This window comes from Hibiscus syriacus, unplaced genomic scaffold, assembly GCF_006381635.1.
Source record: "Hibiscus syriacus cultivar Baekdansim isolate YM2019G1 unplaced genomic scaffold, ASM638163v2 tig00112354_pilon, whole genome shotgun sequence".
In the NCBI taxonomy this organism is placed as follows: Eukaryota; Viridiplantae; Streptophyta; class Magnoliopsida; order Malvales; family Malvaceae; genus Hibiscus; species Hibiscus syriacus.
The window spans coordinates 41815-62467 of NW_024063314.1; the positions used below are offsets into that span (position 1 = coordinate 41815).

Genomic DNA, 20653 nt, shown 5'->3' on the forward strand with positions numbered 1-20653 from the left:
GAACAGTATTTGAGGTGTATATGTTTCTTAAAGCCAAAGACTTGGTCAAAATGGTTAGCTCAGGCTGAGTGGTGGTACAACACTAACTACCATACTGCCCTACAAATGACACCATTTGAAGCTTTATATGGGTATAAGTCCCTAATGTGACATGGTCAATAGATTCTAGAGTTGATGCAGTTCAGGATGTAATGCAACAAAGGGAGCAATTGAATTCATTATTACGGGAGTAACTACTTAAAGCTAACAATCGAATGAAGCAGATTAGTGATAAACATCGAACAGACAGAGAATTTCAAATCGGAGATGAAGTTTACCTGAAGCTTCAGCCATACAGACAAACATCGCTTGCCCTAAGGAAAAATTTGAAGCTTGCTGCTCGATATTTTGGGCCTTACAAGACCCCATTTCAATTATGTGTTCTTGGTCGTGTTCAAAAATTGGAAGGTCGACAGTTCTTCTTTGTTCTTCTTTGCCAGATTTAGATTGGCTAAATGGTATTTAGCTAAATACCCTTTGCTTCGTATTAACTCGGACACTCTAGTTGGGGATCATTTGCTTGAAGATAAGGTTTAGTATTCTTCTGTCCCTGAGAAGGCTAATTGTTGGACTCCACCGACCCTTGATATGTTCAAACTCAATGTTGATGGGGCGGTAAGAGGGGATAGGTTGCAAGGTGGCATAGGTGGTATTTTGAAAGATTCTACCCCTAATACCTTAGCCACTTTCTCAATAGCTGTAGGGACTGGAACTCCTATTTTGGCAGAGTTGAAAGCTATTAAGGAAGGGATTGAGTTTTTTTTCTCATCGGATTGGGCTATGAAGGGGAGATTAATTATAGAAAGTGACTGTAAAACAACAGTGGATTGGATTTCTAAGCCGAACTCTACATATGTATTTTTCAGTTCTATGGTGGAGGAAATTGGGGCATCTATTTCAGCTAAGGATATTGTTCTGAGATTGATTCCTAGGAATTGTAATATGGAAGCTGACAAGTTAGCTAAGGAGGGGATTGGTGATTGCTTCAGGCATATTGTGGGAATGTTTTGTGTTGTTTTCCTGGCCGTGTTTAGGGTGTAAGTCTTTAGTAGCATTGCTAGATCGGGTACAAGCCAACCAGAGTAGAGGTCGTTGTAGTGTTGTACATGGCTGTTTGGGTAGTTATTCAGTTTTTGGTTATTTTGGGGAAGTCTCTTGGTTGTATCTTATGTAATTTATTATGGTTAATATAATCTTAAGGCAATCTTTTCCCTCTTCCACTGATTAAGGAGCTTTTTTACAAGCTCCTTCAATCAAGAAGGGGATTTTTAATGAGGCATTCAATTCCTATTAAAAAAAGATACAACAAAGAATTGGTCAGGTTGCTTATAAATTAGATTTTCCATCCAAATCAAAACTACATCCAGTTTTCCATGTAAGTCTACTCAAGAAGAAAGTAGGGAAACAGGGACTAACCTCGATCGACCCTCCAGAGGTAGCATCGGATGGGCAACTACAGATCTACCCAGCCCTTGTTTTGAATCAACAAGTGGTTACAAGACAGAACCAGGCAGTCATTCAATTGCTCATTTAGTGGACAATATGGATCAACAGACGCAACTTGGGAAGATTATACGGTTTTGAGACAACAATTTCCTGATTTAGATCCTTGGGGACAAGAATCTTCAAGAGGAGGGGGTATTGTTATGATGGCAGGAGAGTTAGGGTTTTATCGAGAGGAATTAGGGGAAAATTGAAATGAAGTGGGAGAGTTAGGGATTGGAATTTTACCTAATGAAGAGAGAAGTGGAACAGATGGATTGAAGAGTTCGGAGGCACGGGCCAAAGCAAACAAGAGCAAAACCAATTGGGCTACAGCAGAAATATACCAAATTATCTCTCCAATAGATATGGGATGCGAGTTGGAATTGGAGGATGCAGTGGGCTCGGTTGAATAGTCCAAATAGGGTAGATGGGTGTGAGTCAACAAATTCTGTTAGTTTGTTAGATTTGTTGTTTTTGATACAGCTGTATGTACTTGTAATTATATAAAGTGTACCTCATCCTACTAAGGATCATCTTTGGAATGAATCTACACGTTTTCTGTACTCTCTTTCTTTCTAAATTCTGAAATCCCTAATTTCTTATACAACTTTTCCCTAAAACATAACATATTATTACTATATGACGCAACGGTCAAACACTGAACCTCTAGAAGGCCGAAGACAACGACTAGTATTTCAAATTTCATGTTACTGGTTTTGTCAAAAGGTAGTGAATAAATGGGAATATTATTACTCACTTTATGACCCTACTCCACCAGTAGCCTACTGGTAAAACAAGTCAGCTACTCTATGGTTTAAAATCTTTAATCCACCTTATAACCTACAAATCCATTAAACCAATAATTGATCCCACATTTCATGGAATTTCTGTTTCGAGATAAATATGGGAATTATCTTAACAATTAATACTTGGTCTAACTATCACCTTTCTTGTTTCTGGTAAAAGATTTGGTTTGATCTTTGTCAACAAATTATCAGCTTACTTGAATAGATCCACGATCTAATTTATTTGTCTAAAATCTTTAGATGATAACAAATGATTAATGCTTATAAGATTTTCCGACATATTGAATATAAAAGAAGAGCAGTTGACACATAATAATTGTTATTCATTGCTATGCTTGTTATATTTATGTAATTAGGTATGAAACGAGTAGACATAACATGTGGCGTAAACAACGCCGTTTCACTTGATCTTTCTCAGAAGAAGTAATCAAACTTGGTTGATTGTTCCTTGCTCTTTGGCTGGTAATAAGACCACGTCGATTGCCGCCTTATCCCCGGAATCATCGGCGACGTGACTGATCTTATAAGCACGAAATTCAGTGTTTTAAAGAAAGGGTATGTTTTGACGCCGCGTTTGGATCCCAAGCGAACGTTGGGGTCCTTGTTCAACAAGGCGAAGATGAGGTCACGTGCGTGGTGCTCAAGGAGGTAAGAAGGCGGGTGGATGGAGCCGCAAAAGGCGTACGACCATAGATCAACTCGTAGATGAAGATCCCAAAAGCCCACCAGTGAACGACATTACCGTGAGACCCACCCAAGGCAACCTTTGGAGAAACATACTTGTGGGTCCCAACGAAGGAGGTCGATCGGGCAGAGACGGGCTCTGCCACGAAGAACAACTTTGTTGGTGGTGCGAGCATTTCGATTATCATCGACCGCAAGATCTTCCAGAAAAAGCTGGAGAGTCGGCTTAGCTGCGAACATTTGTCGGCCTTGTCCCGTAGCGGCATTGGGTCCGAAGATGACGATGGTGATTCAACAGCGGGGATTAGGGGTGTAAACGAGTTGAGCTAAGCTCGAGTATTGCTGAGCTCGACTCGACTCGAAAACTTTGAAATGGGACTCGACTCGACTCGAAAACTCACGAGCTTAAAATTTTCAAGCTCGACTCGAACTCGAAATCTTGAACTGAAGCTCGTGAGTAACTCGAAAAGGCTCGAAATGAAAAAAATTCTTAAACTTAACTCAATTAAAGTTTCAAACCCGAACATAAACCTTAAATACTTGAAAATTTTACTGTATTTTTTATAAAAAAAATCAATACATAAATTTTAAAATTATTAATAATTTGTTTTTTTAAAAAAAATAAAAATCTTAATATATTATATTTTCGAGCTGCTCACAGCTTTTTGAGTCGAATATTAAGTATCTCGTTTTGACTCGTTAAAAACTTGAGTCGAGCTCGAGTCGAGTCCATTCGATCTGAGTATTTATCGAACCTTGATCGAGCCAATCTCGAGTATCTCATAATCTGTCTCGTCCCATTTACACTCTAACGGGGATAGCGTATGAACAAAGCGAAAGGTCGAAATCTGAGAGCATGATGTGACCGTCTAATCTTACTAAAACGTTTTACGGTTTTAGGTCTCTGTAAATAATGCCCAACATGTGAAGGTACTCTAGAGCTACCAGAACCTCGGCTGCATAAAACCTGTTGAAAAAATTTATTAACAACGAGAGATCTAGCTTAAATGAATATCATGCAAACAATGCGAGATTCGTTTGCTAACGTTTAAACTATCTCATCTACCAACATGAGAAAAATAAATCAATGACAAGACTAACTCTTTTAATATTGCCTGCAATTGGATCCAGAATCAAATAAGGAATTTGAGCAAAAGGTCTCCTAACAATTACATGAATTAAGCTTAAACAAATGCAAGGAAGATCGAATCAATTTTTAGAGATAAGGTTGATTATTGTTGTGACTTTGCATGGTAGAAGCAGACAAGGATAAGAACAAGTCAAGCTATGTGTTTGCAACACAACACAACACAGTACAGGAAAAACAAAACACTAAGAATAAAGAATGCATGAAGCATCACTGTAAAGTCAATGTAGTTAAAAAAAATTTAAAAAAAAAGGAAAACTGTCGGCTATGCAAGTAGAAGAGAAAGAGGGTACCTTGCGGAGCTCAAAGAGAAGAGTTTTTGAGGTTGTTTATGTCTAAGAGAATGTAAGTCACCGCCTGAACAGTACTCCATGACTATACAAGAAAAATTAGAAGTTTCAAACTCAGCGTACGAAGTAGGCAAAAATGGATGATCCAGCATCTTCAGGATCTTCTTCTCCATCTCAGCACGTTGCGCCTTTTTCTTCATAGCCAACGCTTCCTTATCCACCACTTTCATCGCATAAAAACAGTTTTCATCGGCGATGGCCAACCGACAGAGGTAGACAGTTCCGATGTCGCCGGAACCTATGTTGCGTACCAGTCGGTAATCACGGAAAGTAAGGCCGGTTTTGCGGGCCAAGGTGGCGGATCGGATGTTGGAGTGAGCGAAGTCGGATGATCGGTGGGGTTTGAGAGAAAGGTTGTCTGGGGTGGACTTAGATGTGGGAAGAACCTCAAAAGAGAGACAACTGAAACTGCTACAGCTTTCACTACTCATTGAACTTTGAATCGAAGAATTCCTTGTTTCTGAACTCACCCCACTTTCTGACTTACGTTTGTACTCCAACATTTTATGTTTTCTCACCCTGATTGTTTCTCTCTACTCGCAAGAGAGAATTAAAAATTGTCAACGGTGGGTGAAAGCAATGAACTTTGAAGACTGGAAGCAGAGATGGGTGCCCGGGGAATCAAAAACATAGAGGATTAATGCATCAAATGAAACAACTAAAGGAAGGGGATGGTATTCAGAAAAATGGATTAAATGCACATACTGAAACAGCAGAGCAGGCTCTTCTTTATTACAGGGCTCGCTGGGACCTGAAAATTAGGATTTTTGACCAATACTCAGTCCGTACGCAGAAAGATCATCTACCCCGAACAAACTAAAGAAATGAAGAAAAAAATATTTCAAGCCTTTTGGACTTTATCTGTTTTGGTTTGCTCTGAAGAGAGGATGAACAACAAAGGCAAAAGGAACTGAGAGGGTTTGGTTGGGGCTATTTATGGTTTATGAAATGTACGGACCCAGGCTTTATCTTACGATTGAAGAGGCTGTGATTAGCTTCGGAATTTAACTTTTAACCATCAACTTACTTGGCTTAAAAAAAACAATGAAGTGTCTTTGCAATTTACACGTGAGTGTGAAAATACCACAGGGTTTTGAGTGTGAAATTTGAAATGAGAGATTTTGCTGTTTACCTGTGAGATGAAGCTATAGCTAGTAGACTGATAGCAGTGTGGTGGACAGGATGATGCGTTTCGTTTCTGTACTTGCGTCTGGCTGTTCGTCACATGGCAGAGGTTGCGTTTTTACTTTAGTGGTTTCACGGTGGCAGGATGTCACACTTAGGGCTAAATTTTATTAGTTTTAAAATATCAAATTAAAGTTGTAATAAATGAAAATTTAATACCAAATTATAAGTTTTTGAAATTTTTGGGATATTTTCAAAATTTTAAGAAGTTCAGGGACTTAGTTCTAAATTTTTTCAGTTTTTCTGGATAATTAATACCAATTCCCGCAAAATCCGTTTTTCTAGAAATTCAGCGAGGACTTGTATTAATCAAGAAAAATTCGTTTTCACTACCTGATATTGATGCTGTATAATTGGAAGACCGTTCTGAAGCAAATATTGTGCCAAAGGTTATTTTTTTTCTCCTTCCCCTACATTGCTCAGTATAGGTACTGAAAATATGGAAGAATTTGTTAGCTGGTTAAAAATGCCTTTCTTGAGTTTCTATCGTTCTTTCGAACAAAAACTTTTTAGGAAGATCTTCAAAGCTTGATACATTAAATGTGTATGATCGGTTCAATATTTCATCGTTTAAAGAGTTGGAACTGCAAGGTGGGGCTGGGTTGTTTCTTCTCGAGATAATGTTCTGAAAGAAATTAATTCACGAGCTAATGCACTCCCAAGATTAATTGCTCAAATAGGGTGAAATCTACAGTGTTGGTCGTAGGTCGCCATGCCTTCCGGGCGACCTTGTAGGTCGCCATGCACTCCGGGCGAACTACCCTTGCTCAAACAGAGAGAATGAACGTGTTGCATGGCACATGCACGTCCCAACACATAGGTCGCCATGCCCTCCGGGCGATCTTGTAGACCTTGTAGGTTGCCATGCACTCCGGGCGACCTACCCTCGCTCGGCTGCCCTCTGATTCCCTCGCATAGCTCGCTCAGCTGCCATCGCATAGCTCGTTCGAATGGCCTCGGTCGGATGACCTCGGATGGCCTCGGTCGGATGGCCTCGGATGCCCAGCGTGTTGGGACGTGCATGGCACATGCAATCTCTTGTAGCTCGCCGGGAAGACATGGCGACCTAGTAGGTCGCCCGGAAGGCATGGCGACCTACGGCCAACACTGTGGATTTCACCTTATTTGAGCAATTAATCTTGGGAGTGCTTTATCTCGTGAATTAATTTTTTCCAGAACATTATCTCGAAAGTTTTGCCAATATTGCTGCTGTATAATTGGAAGACCGTTCTGAAGCAAATATTGTGCCAAAGGTTATTTTTTTTTTTCTCCTTCCCCTACATTGCTCAGTATAGGTTCTGAAAATATGGAAGAATTTGTTAGCTGGTTAAAAATGCCTTTCTTGAGTTTCTATCGTTCTTTCGAACAAAAACTTTTTAGGAAGATCTTCAAAGCTTGATACATTAAATGTGTATGATCGGTTCAATATTTCATCGTTTAAAGAGTTGGAACTGCAAGGTGGGGCTGGGCTGTTTCTTCCGGTGGGTGTTAATGACACTGTTATTCCAGTTTATGATGATGAGCTCACAAGTACCATATCGTATGCTCTAGTATCACCTGAATACCATTTCTAGACATGCCCTAAAGGGCGTTGAATAGGATGAGGATTTCTTTGTTCTTATTATTGATAGTTATGGGAAAGCTGGTATAGTTCAAGAAGCTGTCAAAATTTTCCAGAAAATGGAGGAGTTGGGTGTGGACAGGACTATCAAGTCTTATGATGATTTCTTTAAGGTTATATTACGACATGGTCGATATATGATGGCCAAAAGGTATTTCAATTAGATGTTGAGTGAGGGGATAGAGCCTACTCGTCATACCTATAATATCATGATTTGGGGATTCTTTTTGTCGTTGAAACTCGACACTGCTAATCGATTTTATGAAGATATGAAGACTAGAGGCATTGCACCTGATGCTGTGACGTATAATACATTGATTGGGGATTCTTTTTGTAGTTGAGACTCGACACTGCTAATCGGTTTTATGAAGATATGAAGACTAGGGGCATTGCACCTGATGCTGTGATGTATAATACATTGATTAATGGATATACTCGGTTCAAGAGAATGGAGGAAGCTGAGAAGTTATTTGTAGAGATGAAGGCGAAGAACTTAGCTCCTACAGTAATCAGCTACACTACCATGATAAACGGGTATGTTGCACTGTAGCAAGTTGATGATGGGTTGAGATTGTTTGAAGAGATAAAGTCATTTGGTATAAAGCCTAATGCAACAATGTATTCAACTTTATTGCCAGGGCTGTGTGATGCGGGCAAGACAAATGAGGCTAAGACTATTTTGAAGGAGGTGGTGAAGAATTTTCATCAAGCTGTTAAATTGTCAATGTAAATCTGGTGATATGAAGGCAGCTTCTGATGTGCTCAAGGCAATGATTCGATTGAGTATTCCAACAGAGGCTGGTAATTATGGTGTCTTGATTGAGAACTTTTGCAAGGCGAATGAGTTTGATCAGGCAATCAAGTTGCTGGATAAGCTTGTTGAGAATGAAATTGTGTTGAGGCTAGAAAATTCTTTAGAGATTGAGTCTATTCGAACGTTGATCAGAGCTGTATCTAATGGCTAATATATTCTGTTAGTATGGCAGCATGAATTTCCAGAAATTATCTTACAATGAAGCTTTGTTCTACCGTACCGGAAATGATTTGTAGGTATCGTATTTTTCTTCAATTTTGAACTTCTTTTGAGACAACCTTTATGTTCTGCAGCTACGACAAATCAACAGCTAATGGATAGAGGAAACCAGATGATGGATGAGGCTGATCAAGCCATTGACAGGGCTAAGAAGGTTGTTATCAAAACTTTTTTTGTAATATGATTATATGGCACCCCGTGCATTTTCTATAGGGAGAAATAATTGGTTTTATATTCATATCCTTAGACCTTGAAATTTCTTTCTATATTCTTCCTATATTGAACTTAAAATCAACAAAATGCAAGAAGTCTTGGGATGTCCAAAGTTTTGTATTAATTCCTCCCAACATTAACACATCCAGATTGATGGGCTATTCATAATGGAACACTAATTTTGCCTGACCCTTTTTAATATTAGGTTGTTCAAGATACTGTTGATGTTGGAACAGAAACTGCTGCAGCTCTCAAGGCTCAGGTACACAACTTGAAAGCAATAAGAATTATCAACATCGTGATCATCAAGTGTTTTACACTTAGATTGTATTAATCTTTTGAGATTATACATCAATATTCAAACTAAGCCGTGCTATTTCTATCATATCTAGACTGAACAAATGAGCAGGATAATTAATGAGCTGGATTATATCCATCTCTCAATCCAGAAAGCATCTAAACTGGTCAAATAAATTGGTAGGCAGTTCAATCTCTGAAACATACACTTCCCCTCACTCATACGATCCATATCACGTTAAATTGTATTTACTGATTTTATTATCCTTTTGTGAATAGTTTGCTACTGATAAATGCATTATGGCATTGTTGTTTCTTATTGTCATTGGAGTTATAGCCATTATAATCGTGAAGGTATGATTGTTTTCCTCAATCTCAATCCAACATTGATTACTGAACTAATATTGTATTGTGGATTTTGTATAACTGGATGAATATTAAAAGCATTTTCTCTAGATTCCAAGTGAAATTCCAGATTGAAAGCTGCCTAGGTAATTTATCGTTTCTTGTTGCACACAGTATCTATACCTATGCTCAATTGCTGGGTTTTCTTTTTCAGAGTTGGAATGGACCACCTGATGACATGTCAGGACTATCTGTATTGTAAAATCATTGCTCCTATACTCCCCGGGAGAAGGGTATGGTTGTGCTGTTTTGAATTTTGTTTACAATAGTTTTGGTGTGTCCACTAAGAGTTTGGCTGAATTTCCCATGCGCTAACCTCGTATTACACATTGTTATGATATCATGGAATAGCATTAGCATGATGAGATCTGTACGACAATGTTTATTTTTTTCACTCTATACATTGTTATGATTTTCATAATGTTTTATTACTACTACTGTAACTGTACCCCAAGACCTTATATTCAAATCGGTATGCTCAAATCTTTATTTTTATTTTTTATATTCGAATATTTTATATTCTAATATTCATATATTAACATCTACCTACATGTCAGTTTTTCTTTTTTAAATAATAGTATCGTATCTTGAAATTTTAGTTCGCCCCTAATATAAAATCGTGATTCCGTATCTAATGAAATGTTAGTAGAGTGAAGTGTTAAAATAATAATATAAATGGAAAGCATAATTGATGGTTGAATTTTGATTTGAGATGGGATGATTTGAAGGCTATTATTGTACGGCATAATTAGTAAGATGGGCATGGTCGGGTTTTTGATCCATCCGACCCGAACCGAGAACAAGAAATCCTCCACTCGAGATTCGACTCGACTCGACCCGACCAAAACAAGATTCCACCCGACCCGATATATAACTTAAAAATCCGACCCGACCCGAAATAAAAATATTTTTATTCAATAAAAATAGTGATTTAATTGAAAAAATAATATATAAATAGATATTATTGTAGTTATTCTTAAATAGATAATGTAAAATTATACATTTTTTCGGGTCGGGTCGGGTCATGTATTTTTCACCTTAAACCCGACCCGAACCCAATTTGTTTTTGAAAAACCCAACCCAATTGGGTCATATTAGGTCGAAACCCGTCGAGTTCGAGTCTCATGCCCGTCCCAAATAATTAGTAGTGCCTGTCTATCAAGACTTTTAATTAGATTAGAATAATCAATTTCAAATTTAGGCTTTATCTTTTTTAGATCAAGTAATTTATTTCTTTTTAGTTATTTAAATAAAGTATAATGCCGAAACTAATCTATAATATTTATCAATAAACAAATATGTGTACTCTCACCTATTTTTTATAATTCAAAAACATTTAAAGAGACAAAAACAATCTCTTCAAATAATTATTACATGTGAAAGGTGAAGTTGAATAGAAATTATGCTCTTTGAAATTTTCAGTTGTCTTCGCTATTGAAACGACAACAACGTAAACCATTTTGATTATCCATTTATCAACTGTTTGTGTATGAATTTTAAAATTCTTAAGAAGACATCAACATGACCGACCACTCTTTTTTTAAACACAAAAACCAGAAAGAAAAAAAGGGGGTCAAAAGTCAATATTGCAAATTGCTAAATCAACAACAGATTTCTATAAACCAACCAAAAACGAATAGTTTGTTGTGCGGTCAAAAGAGGAATGACATTGTTATGATGCTCTTAGCCACTGCCTGCAGCAATTGCCTGCTGAAGTACAAGTTCAGGTATGTCATCGTCTATACTTTACTATTTTTTTATTACTGGTTGTTTTGTGTTATCCGACTGAGATTCAAGCTACAAAAGAAGCAGCACCATATCAATGAAAGAAAGCAATTCCATAGAGTGAATATGACTCCCCTTGGTTGCCTCATACATTTTCCTCAACTTTTAATATATGTTGTAGGCAACCGCCTTCGAAGTGCAGAATCTTCTGGTTCCTGGTAGAAAAAAGAGGATTTGCAGCGTGCACAAGAGGGTCAATTGTGGGGACCTGCATTAGTTCTCGCATCGCAACATGGTAATCATGTTTGTTTTTTCACTTCATTCAATTGTCCATGACCTATTCCTTTTTTTTTTTAAAGAAGGTACTTTGTATTATAAACTAAGGTCCTCGTTAAAAAATCTCCCTAACCCTAAATAAAGGAAAAAGAGTAAAATAAGAGGTGGAAGGTGTTGGATCATAAACTTGATCCATTATGGGAGCCTAAACCCAAACCCAAACTAAATTGATGTCATTGCTTACATCATTTAATTAATGATGTCATTGCTTACATCAATTTAGTTAGGTGAGAGTTAGATATTTGTTGAATTTGTAATGGTTTAAATTAGTTTATTTGTGTGGTGTAGGATTGTTCTTGAGTAGTATAAATACCCCTTCCCATTTTAGTTTTAAGCATCAAGAAAAATTAAGAGCTTCTAAGTGAGTGAAGAAGCAAAGTCTTATAAGAGTGAGTTGTAGTTCTTGTTTTTGAGTGAGAGTACTCTTGTAATATTTGTTTGAGTTTCAATAAAAGTTGTTTGTGTGAGCGTTTTATTTCCAACAAAGTGGCATCAGAGAGAGTTGGAAAGATCGAAGGTCTCGACGAGAGGAATACGCCGCTGCCAGAATTTTCTCAATCTGAGTTCTGACGCACCGCCACGCACCGCCGGAAGACTGCTGCCAGAAAATCGAGTTGACTCACCGAGTTGAGCCGATTCAGCCGAGTTGGAGCCCTTGACCGAGGTGTCCAAGTCCCTCCAAAGTTTTTTTTTTTTTTTTTTTCATCGTTCCGGATTCATCCGTGCAATCGGATTTTACAAAATCTCATTATATTGAGAGATATGGCAAATGGTATGGCACCATTCCAAGTTCCGACACTCAACAACAACAACTACGACAATTGGAGTATCAAAATGAAGGCACTTCTTGGATCACAAGATGTGTGGGATATCATAGAGAAAGGCTATAATGAGCCTGCGGATGATGATGTTTTTGCTACTCTTACACCAGATCAAAAGACAACTTTGAAGGATTCAAGAAAGAGAGACAAGAAGGCTCTCTACCTCATCTATCAAGCATTAGATGATGATGGTTTTGAAAAGATTTCAAGTGCAAGCTCTAGCAAGGAAGCGTGGGAGAAGCTGCAAACCTCTTACAAAGGATCCGAGCAAGTGAAGAAGGTTCGTCTCCAAACATTAAGAGGTGAATTCGAATCCTTAAACATGAAAGCATCTGAGTCTATTTCAGATTATTTCTCAAGAGTAGTAGCTGTTTCTAATCAATTAAAAAGAAATGGTGAAAAGTTAGACGATGTGAGGATAATAGAGAAGATACTCCGTTCGTTGGATCCCAAATTTGAGCACATCGTCGTGACGATTGAAGAAACTAAAGACTTGGAAGAAATGAAGATCGAACAGCTCCAAGGATCATTGCAAGCATACGAAGAGAAGCATAAAAAGAAGCATGAGTTTACTGAGCAACTCCTCAAGCTGCAACTCAAGGATATGCATGAGAGCCAACGCAATGATAGAAACCAACGTGGCCAAGGCAGAGGTAGAGGCCATGGACGAGGTGGAAGTCGAGGTCGTGGACGAGGCTGGAATTACAACAATAACAATTCCAACAACAACTATGAGAAAGGAGAAAGCTCAACACGAGGCCGTGGAAGAATTAATCCAAACTCAAAGTATGACAAATCTCAAATTCGATGTTATAATTGTCAAAAATTTGGGCATTATGCTTCAGAATGTAGAGCTCCCAACAACAAAATTGAGGAGAAGGCCAATTACGTGGAGGAAAAGACAGATGGCAAAGAAACTCTTCTTCTAGCACGAAAGGAAACTGATGGTGGCCAAGCAAATTCCTGGTATCTTGACAGTGGTGCAAGCAATCACATGTGTGGAAGGAAAGACATGTTTGTGGAGCTAGACGAGTCAGTAAGTGGAAATGTTTCGTTTGGAGATGATTCCACAATAGCAGTGAAAGGGAGAGGTAACATTCTTATCCGTTTGAAAGATGGGAGACATCAATTTATTTCAAATGTCTACTATGTGCCCAATATGAAAAGTAACATTTTAAGTTTAGGGCAACTGGTAGAGAAAGGTTATGATATTCATATGAATAATTATAATTTTCTATAAAAGATGATAAGAATAACTTCATTGCTAAAGTGCCGATGTCAAAGAATAGAATGTTCTTGATCAACATACAAAATGATGTTGCAAAGTGCCTGAAAGCTTGCTACAAAGATGCATCATGGCTTTGGCATCTTCGATTTGGGCATCTCAATTTTGGAGGTCTAGAGCTATTATCTAAGAAGGAGATGGTGAAAGGACTACCTCACATCAACCATCCTGACCAACTCTGTGAAGGGTGTCTAGTCGGGAAACAATTCAGGAAAAGCTTTCCAAAGGAGTCAGAGACAAGAGCTAAGAAGCCACTTGAGCTCATCCATACCGATGTGTGTGGACCGATCAAGCCAAGTTCTCTCGGTAACAATAACTATTTTCTTCTCTTCATTGATGATTTTTCAAGAAAAACCTGGGTATATTTCTTGAAACAGAAGTCAGAAGTTTTTGAAGTATTCAAGAAGTTCAAAGCAGCAGTGGAGAGAGAAAGCGGTAGAAAGATCAAAGCCATGAGATCCGATCGAGGTGGAGAATTTACTTCCAGGGAGTTTCAAGAGTTCTGTGAAGCAAATGGAATTCGTCGACCAATGACAGTTCCTAGATCCCCCCAGCAAAATGGTGTGGCAGAAAGAAAGAATAGAACAATCCTCGACATGGCACGAAGCATGCTCAAAAGCAAGAAACTACCCAAAGAATTTTGGGCGGAAGCAGTATCGTGTGCAGTCTACTTGTCAAATCGATCTCCAACAAGAAGTGTATGGGGAAAGACACCGTAAGAGGCATGGAGTGGAAGAAAGCCTGGCATTTCCCACTTGAGAACCTTTGGAAGTATAGCCCATGTTCACGTACCAGACGAGAGAAGAACGAAGCTTGATGATAAAAGCGAGAGTTTTATCTTCATCGGCTATGATGCTAATTCGAAGGGCTACAAGTTGTACAATCCAGACAATAAGAAGTTTGTGATTAGTCGAGATGTGGTCTTCAACGAAGAAGGAGAATGGGATTTTAACTCCCATACAGATGACTTCAATTTCTTTCCTCAGTTTGAAGAAGATGAGCAGACAATGAGGGAGCAACTAGATGAATCTCAACAAGAGCTTGCAACTCCACCCACTTCACCAACATCAACCACTCAAGGAGACTCATCACCTTCATCATCGTCAAGTGGGAGTCAAAGTGAAAGAGTTGTGCAACGCACAAGAAGCCTTAGAGATCTCTATGAGGTAACTGAACGACAAGATAATCTTACATTATTTTGTCTGTTTGCGGATTGTGAACCAGTGAGCTTTCAAGAAGCGGTACAAGAAAAGAAATGGAGAGATGCGATGGACGAAGAAATCAAGGCCATCGAGAAGAATGACACATGGGAACTTACCTCACTTCCCAAGGAACATAAGGCGATAGGTGTCAAATGGGTGTACAAAACAAAGCAAAACGCCAAAGGAGAGATTGAAAGGCACAAGGCGAGGCTAGTTGCTAAAGGCTATAGTCAAAAGGCTGGAATTGACTATGATGAGGTATTTGCTCCTGTTGCTCGATTGGAGACTATCAGACTAATCATTTCTTTGGCAGCTCAAAACAAGTGGAAGATACAACAGATGGATGTAAAGTCCGCCTTCCTAAATGGAGTTCTTGAAGAGGAACTTTACATTCAGCAACCATCAGGCTATGAAGTCAAAGGGCATGAAGACAAGGTGTTGAAGTTGAAGAAGGCTCTTTACGGGCTAAAACAAGCACCAAGGGCATGGAATAGCCGAATCGACAAGTACTTCCAAGAGAATGGCTTCAACAAATGTCCCTACGAGCATGCTCTATATATCAAGATCAAAGATGAAGATATTTTGATCGTGTGCCTCTACGTGGACGATTTGATCTTCACTGGAAGCAACCCAAGCATGTTTAATGAATTCAAGGATGTGATGATGAAAGAATTCGAGATGACAGACATGGGGCTCATGGCGTACTACCTTGGCATTGAAGTTAAGCAACAAAATGATGGAATTTTCATTTCACAGGAAAGCTATGCAAAGGAGATACTGAAGAAGTTCAAGATGGAGAACTGTAAGCCAATAAGCACACCGGCAGAATACGGGATCAAGATGACCAAACATGAAGAAGGCGAAAGTGTAGATCCAACATTCTTCAAAAGTTTGGTAGGAAGTCTACGCTATCTAACTTGCACGAGACCCGATATTCTTCATGCAGTTGGATTGGTTAGTCGCTACATGGAATCCCAACAACCACCCATTTTAAAGCCGCAAAGAGAATTCTTCGCTATCTGAAAGGTACAATTGACTTTGGCTTGTTCTATTCAGTTTCTAATGATTACAAGCTTGTTGGATATAGCGACAGTGATTGGGGTGGAGACATAGATAATCGAAGGAGCACTACTGGATTCGTATTTTTCATGGGAGATATTGCATTCACATGGATGTCAAAGAAACAACCGATTGTCACATTATCTACTTGTGAAGCGGAATATGTTGCTGCTACCTCATGTGTTTGTCATGCAATTTGGCTTAGAAATCTATTGAAGGAGATTGGTTTGATACAAGAAGAGCCTACCAAGGTTTGTGTCGACAACAAGTCAGCCATTGCCTTAGCGAAGAATCCAGTATTCCATGATCGAAGCAAGCACATTGATATTCGCTACCACTATATAAGGGAGTGTGTTGCAAGAAAAGATGTGGAAGTTGAATATGTGAAGTCACAAGATCAAGTTGCTGATATTTTTACCAAGCCACTGACCAGCGAAGACTTCTTAAGATTAAGGAACCTACTAGGGGTCACGAGATCAAGTTTAAGGGAGGGTGTTGGATCATAAACTTGATCCATTATGGGAGCCTAAACCCAAACCCAAACTAAATTGATGTCATTGCTTACATCATTTAATTAATGATGTCATTGCTTACATCAATTTAGTTAGGTGAGAGTTAGATATTTGTTGAATTTGTAATGGTTTAAATTAGTTTATTTGTGTGGTGTAGGATTGTTCTTGAGTAGTATAAATACCCCTTCCCATTTTAGTTTTAAGCATCAAGAAAAATTAAGAGCTTCTAAGTGAGTGAAGAAGCAAAGTCTTATAAGAGTGAGTTGTAGTTCTTGTTTTTGAGTGAGAGTACTCTTGTAATATTTGTTTGAGTTTCAATAAAAGTTGTTTGTGTGAGCGTTTTATTTCCAACAGAAGGATCAGATACAAAGATAACACTTACAACAATCAAAGCATACCCCAAACCACACAAAACTCACACAAACACCCATACAATCTAATCAGCGAAAGGAAATAAGAACAAAAAGGACAACCGAAAATGATCTAAAAACGACACGGCATCAACGGGGAGTGTCCGAACAGTAGCAGGAACCAGGTTCACCCAGCCTAATAAACACTACATAACACCAAAGCTTCAACGATCTTCGACAAGCACGCAAAAACTGCGTGACATTCCAAATCAAAGCTGAACATCAATTTTTCCTAGAGAACAAGTCTTGAACACATGAGCAACCCGAATTAACCCAAACAGGAGGCTGGACAAAACCACCTCATCCGCTAATTTGAATGAAAAAGAATCTGCATTCGGCGTCTCCACATGATGCACCCATGACCTATTCCTATTTTCACGTTCAATGAAAATCAAATGAATATGCAATCTCTCTTTCTTTACCATTGGTTCCTAGTGGTGACTTTGGATCATTGTAGTTCTACATTGATAGTGTTAGGAAAATGGCAATTCATCAGATGGTAGCAGGATCTCCTTTACGGACATTATGACTGCTAATTGCAGGGCAACCAGCTGAAGTTTTTTCCACAGGTTCCACAGTTGATAGTATGGTTTTGCCGCAACTGCATGCGGAGGTAATATATTGGTGCATGAAATTTTCTAATTGGGTTTTTTTAGGCAGTAAAATCTTTCTACCAAAAAGGTATTAAGACATGATATGCTCTGATTATTTTCATGGGTGATTGTGGATTCTCCTATAAGATATTTAAGGAAATAAATTCGTGTGGTGAAGTGTTTAGCCACGAGAAAAATGACATAGTTTAAAGAGATTGTATTTCAGATACTTTTGATGCTTCTATTCTATGCACTTTTTTTTGAAATGATCATGCCAACTATTGCGAAGAAGAGTACTTACGTTGTGGAGAACTGATGCTTCATCCAGCTATGGCCTGTTATATTTCATTTTGTTTCTTCTCAATTTGCTTTTGCCATATATTTCTTATCAAGTCAAGTCCATATGTTTGAATTCATATTAATAGGACGTTTTGCCCAAACCCATAACAAGCTGAATTCCTTTGTGTATTTTGTTTTGCTTTTCTTCTCTATTTATTTATGGGCAGTTAAGGGCAAATTGCACACTTGATGATTGGGAAGAGAATTTGGCTGTAATAACTGCAAATATAACCAAAGATGACGAGCTTGTAATTATCCATCTTGGAGATCGCCTTTGGAAGGAAAGAAGTGAGGTACATTATTGCCTACTTTAGCTCTATTTTCTCCCTTTTGGATGGCACTATTAGCATATTTATTTATTCTCATTGTTTATAGAATCGCTCTTGCTTGAGAGTTCAAATCTAGATAATGGCAGCACACATCTGCTACTTAGTTGCGGAAGAAAACTTTGAGTCATATTCAGATAGTGCTAGACTTTGTCTTATTGGAGCACACCACTGGAAGTTTCCTTGAACTTATACTAGTCCAGAGGCTATCCAGGTGCGCCTCAAATTTATTTGGTCCTTAAGCATTGTGTTATTAACTACTTGTCAAGCATGGTGTTGGTACTTTATAATGTTTAGAGAGTTTATACGCTTTATGATTCATGTGCAGTATGCAGTTGAGAGTGTTTTTTCTCAGTTGAAGCTAATGTAAATGAAAAATCAATGTTCAAGCAAAATTCAACACATGTTATAGAAACATACAAACAGACACCTACACGCATTTGTGCGTTTACCTGATCACCTTCATTAAATTTGTATAATTTATTATTTCAATGATAAAGCCATCTCTTGTAACTGGTTTGTATATAATGCCAAATCCCAACTATTCATGGATGGGCAAGATTTTTATTTTCCGTATGTAACTTTTAAGACATCAACCTGTCATTTATGAAGAGTACCCAAATCCCAACTTGTTCAGAGAATGTCAATTTTAAGGGACGATGAAGAGTACAGAAATCACGGTATCGTATGTTCTTCTAACCCTCCAAGTGCATTGATCTGGTTTTTGTCTCCTCAAGATGCATTTCCTGGCATCCCTCCATCAAATACCCATTTGTCGCAAACTGCTTTATTTTCAATTGAGGGAGTTTCATTGTTTTAACATATACCTAATTATTAAGAAATATTTTAGTGTGCATTTCGAGAGTTTTGTTGTGTTGATAGTGAGTGATTACAGATTAAGCCTACAACTAGGGTGTGGAGTTGGGTTGAGTTTAACATGTCTCTCTTGTATTGGGAATATTATAGTTCAGTTCATTACGAACAAAGTTAAACCCTAAACCCCAAAAAGCCCACCCGTCACCCCTAATCTTTTTGCAGCCTGCAGGAGGTGAGCCAGGGACCAAGACCCAACACCAATGACAATGCATACGCCTGGCGGCCCACTAATGCATTGTTTACTTTTTGCGTTAAAACCCATTTCCTCTTTGGTTTCCTCACCAATGTGGGATTTTCTCTACGCAGATAAAACGGTGGCAGACTCTTATATTCCATCAAAGTTCACACCGTTCCTTCTTCCAATTCTTCGACTCATTTAAAAATTTCTTTATCTGGGTCTTCCTCCTTTTCTTCTGCACCATACCCATTTTCTCGATTTTCCAATAGATCGGATTTTTGTTGGTTTCGCAGTTTCTCTGCTTCTTTTTCTTCATGGGCCATGTGGTGTTTCTGGTATCCATGCTTTGATAAAGGTGTTGTGTTTTCTAGGACCTTTGAAATGACTGAATATGCGATTGCAAATGCGAAGAAAAGGTTATCGAATTACAGTATTTTGATTCCAGGACAGTGTCGTAGAGGTCATTTCGAAGAAGCAAGACACATGCTTGATGAGATGATCCAAATGGGATGTCAACCGAATTCCCAGTTTTTTAGCTGAAGATGCAGTACCATATGGTTACGGCTTCTTCCACTTTGTTTTTGCCACCGGAGCGATATACTTTGCGATGCTATTGATCGGATGGAACACTCATCACACTATTAAAAAGTATGTCCCCGCTTTACCATTTGATGTCTAGGTAATAAACGAATTCTTATACTCTAGACAATTGCAGTTTTTGAGCGAAGCATTAAAACATTGTTTCTAACTGAAATGGTTCGTAGTCTCAGTCTGACACTCAAGTATTTCTTTGAGAGAAAAGTTAATGTAAGCATCTTTATGATCCTTTTTTATCTTTTTGTTGTGGGGTGGGTGTGGACTATGTGGATGTTGAAGGTGTATGAATTATGATACAAACTTGGCTTTTCTTATGCAGATGAACTATCCATTTGAGAAGGGTCCATTGAGCCCTCGTTTTCGAGTGGAGCATGCTCTCCGACGATATCCAACTGGAGAGGAACGTTGCATTGCTTGTAAACTTTGTGAAGCTGTAAGTTGAAGCTTCATCGTATTGATCCCAGTAGTCTAAATTGTTTTTTTATTGGGTGGGAATGATAGAATCATGAGGTGCTTCAATATGATGACAAATATTATCACTTGGGTAGAAACCATCAACTGCTCTCTGGTATGACACCTAACTGGAAATGGTCTTGCTTAGGCTTGAACTTTTGAGTATGTGTGTTGTTTTAGGTTGAAATATGGTAGCTTAAAATGGATATTATGGTCATTTCGTTGATTCCTTTTGTTAGCACTTATTACTATATTTCCGGTTTGTATTGTCTTTATCACACCCTCTGGTTATAGAAGTGAGGCTAGTGACTACCATTGTTTACAAAGTCGGCAGTCTGTAAAAAAGTTGTAACCAGTCAAACTGTTCTTGTCTGCTTGGTTTTCCTGTTGAAGTTTTATTTATAAAATCTGCTATTAATTCCTGATTATGCTCGCTTATTTTTATTAAATATGGATTTACTATCACTTTTTTCCTCATGGAATGGTGGTGGTTTATCAGATATGCCCAGCACAGGCAATCGCAATAGAGGCTGAAGAACAAGAGGATGAAAGTCGTCGGACAACACGCCATTCATCGACTAGATCGTCTGGTCCCAGGATTTTTTATCATAACCAAAAAACCAGCTAAAGCTGACATTTTTAGACAACATGTAACTCTTCTGTGATTTTATGTATA

At 38.4% G+C, this 20653-nt stretch overlaps 1 long non-coding RNA gene and 2 pseudogenes across 1 annotated transcript; 2 read left to right on the forward strand and 1 right to left on the reverse strand.

The window, feature by feature from the left end:
• Positions 1–2672: 2672 nt before the first annotated feature.
• Positions 2673–5137, reverse strand: LOC120178640 (annotated as a pseudogene).
• Positions 5138–5151: 14 nt separating this feature from the next.
• Positions 5152–8282, forward strand: LOC120178606 (annotated as a pseudogene).
• A 136-nt stretch (positions 8283–8418) lies between these two features.
• On the forward strand, positions 8419–9029 carry LOC120178647. The gene is made up of 3 exons (XR_005521530.1): positions 8419–8504; positions 8769–8825; positions 8956–9029. It is a non-coding gene; the product is annotated as an uncharacterized LOC120178647 (long non-coding RNA).
• The last annotated feature ends 11624 nt before the right edge of the window (positions 9030–20653 follow it).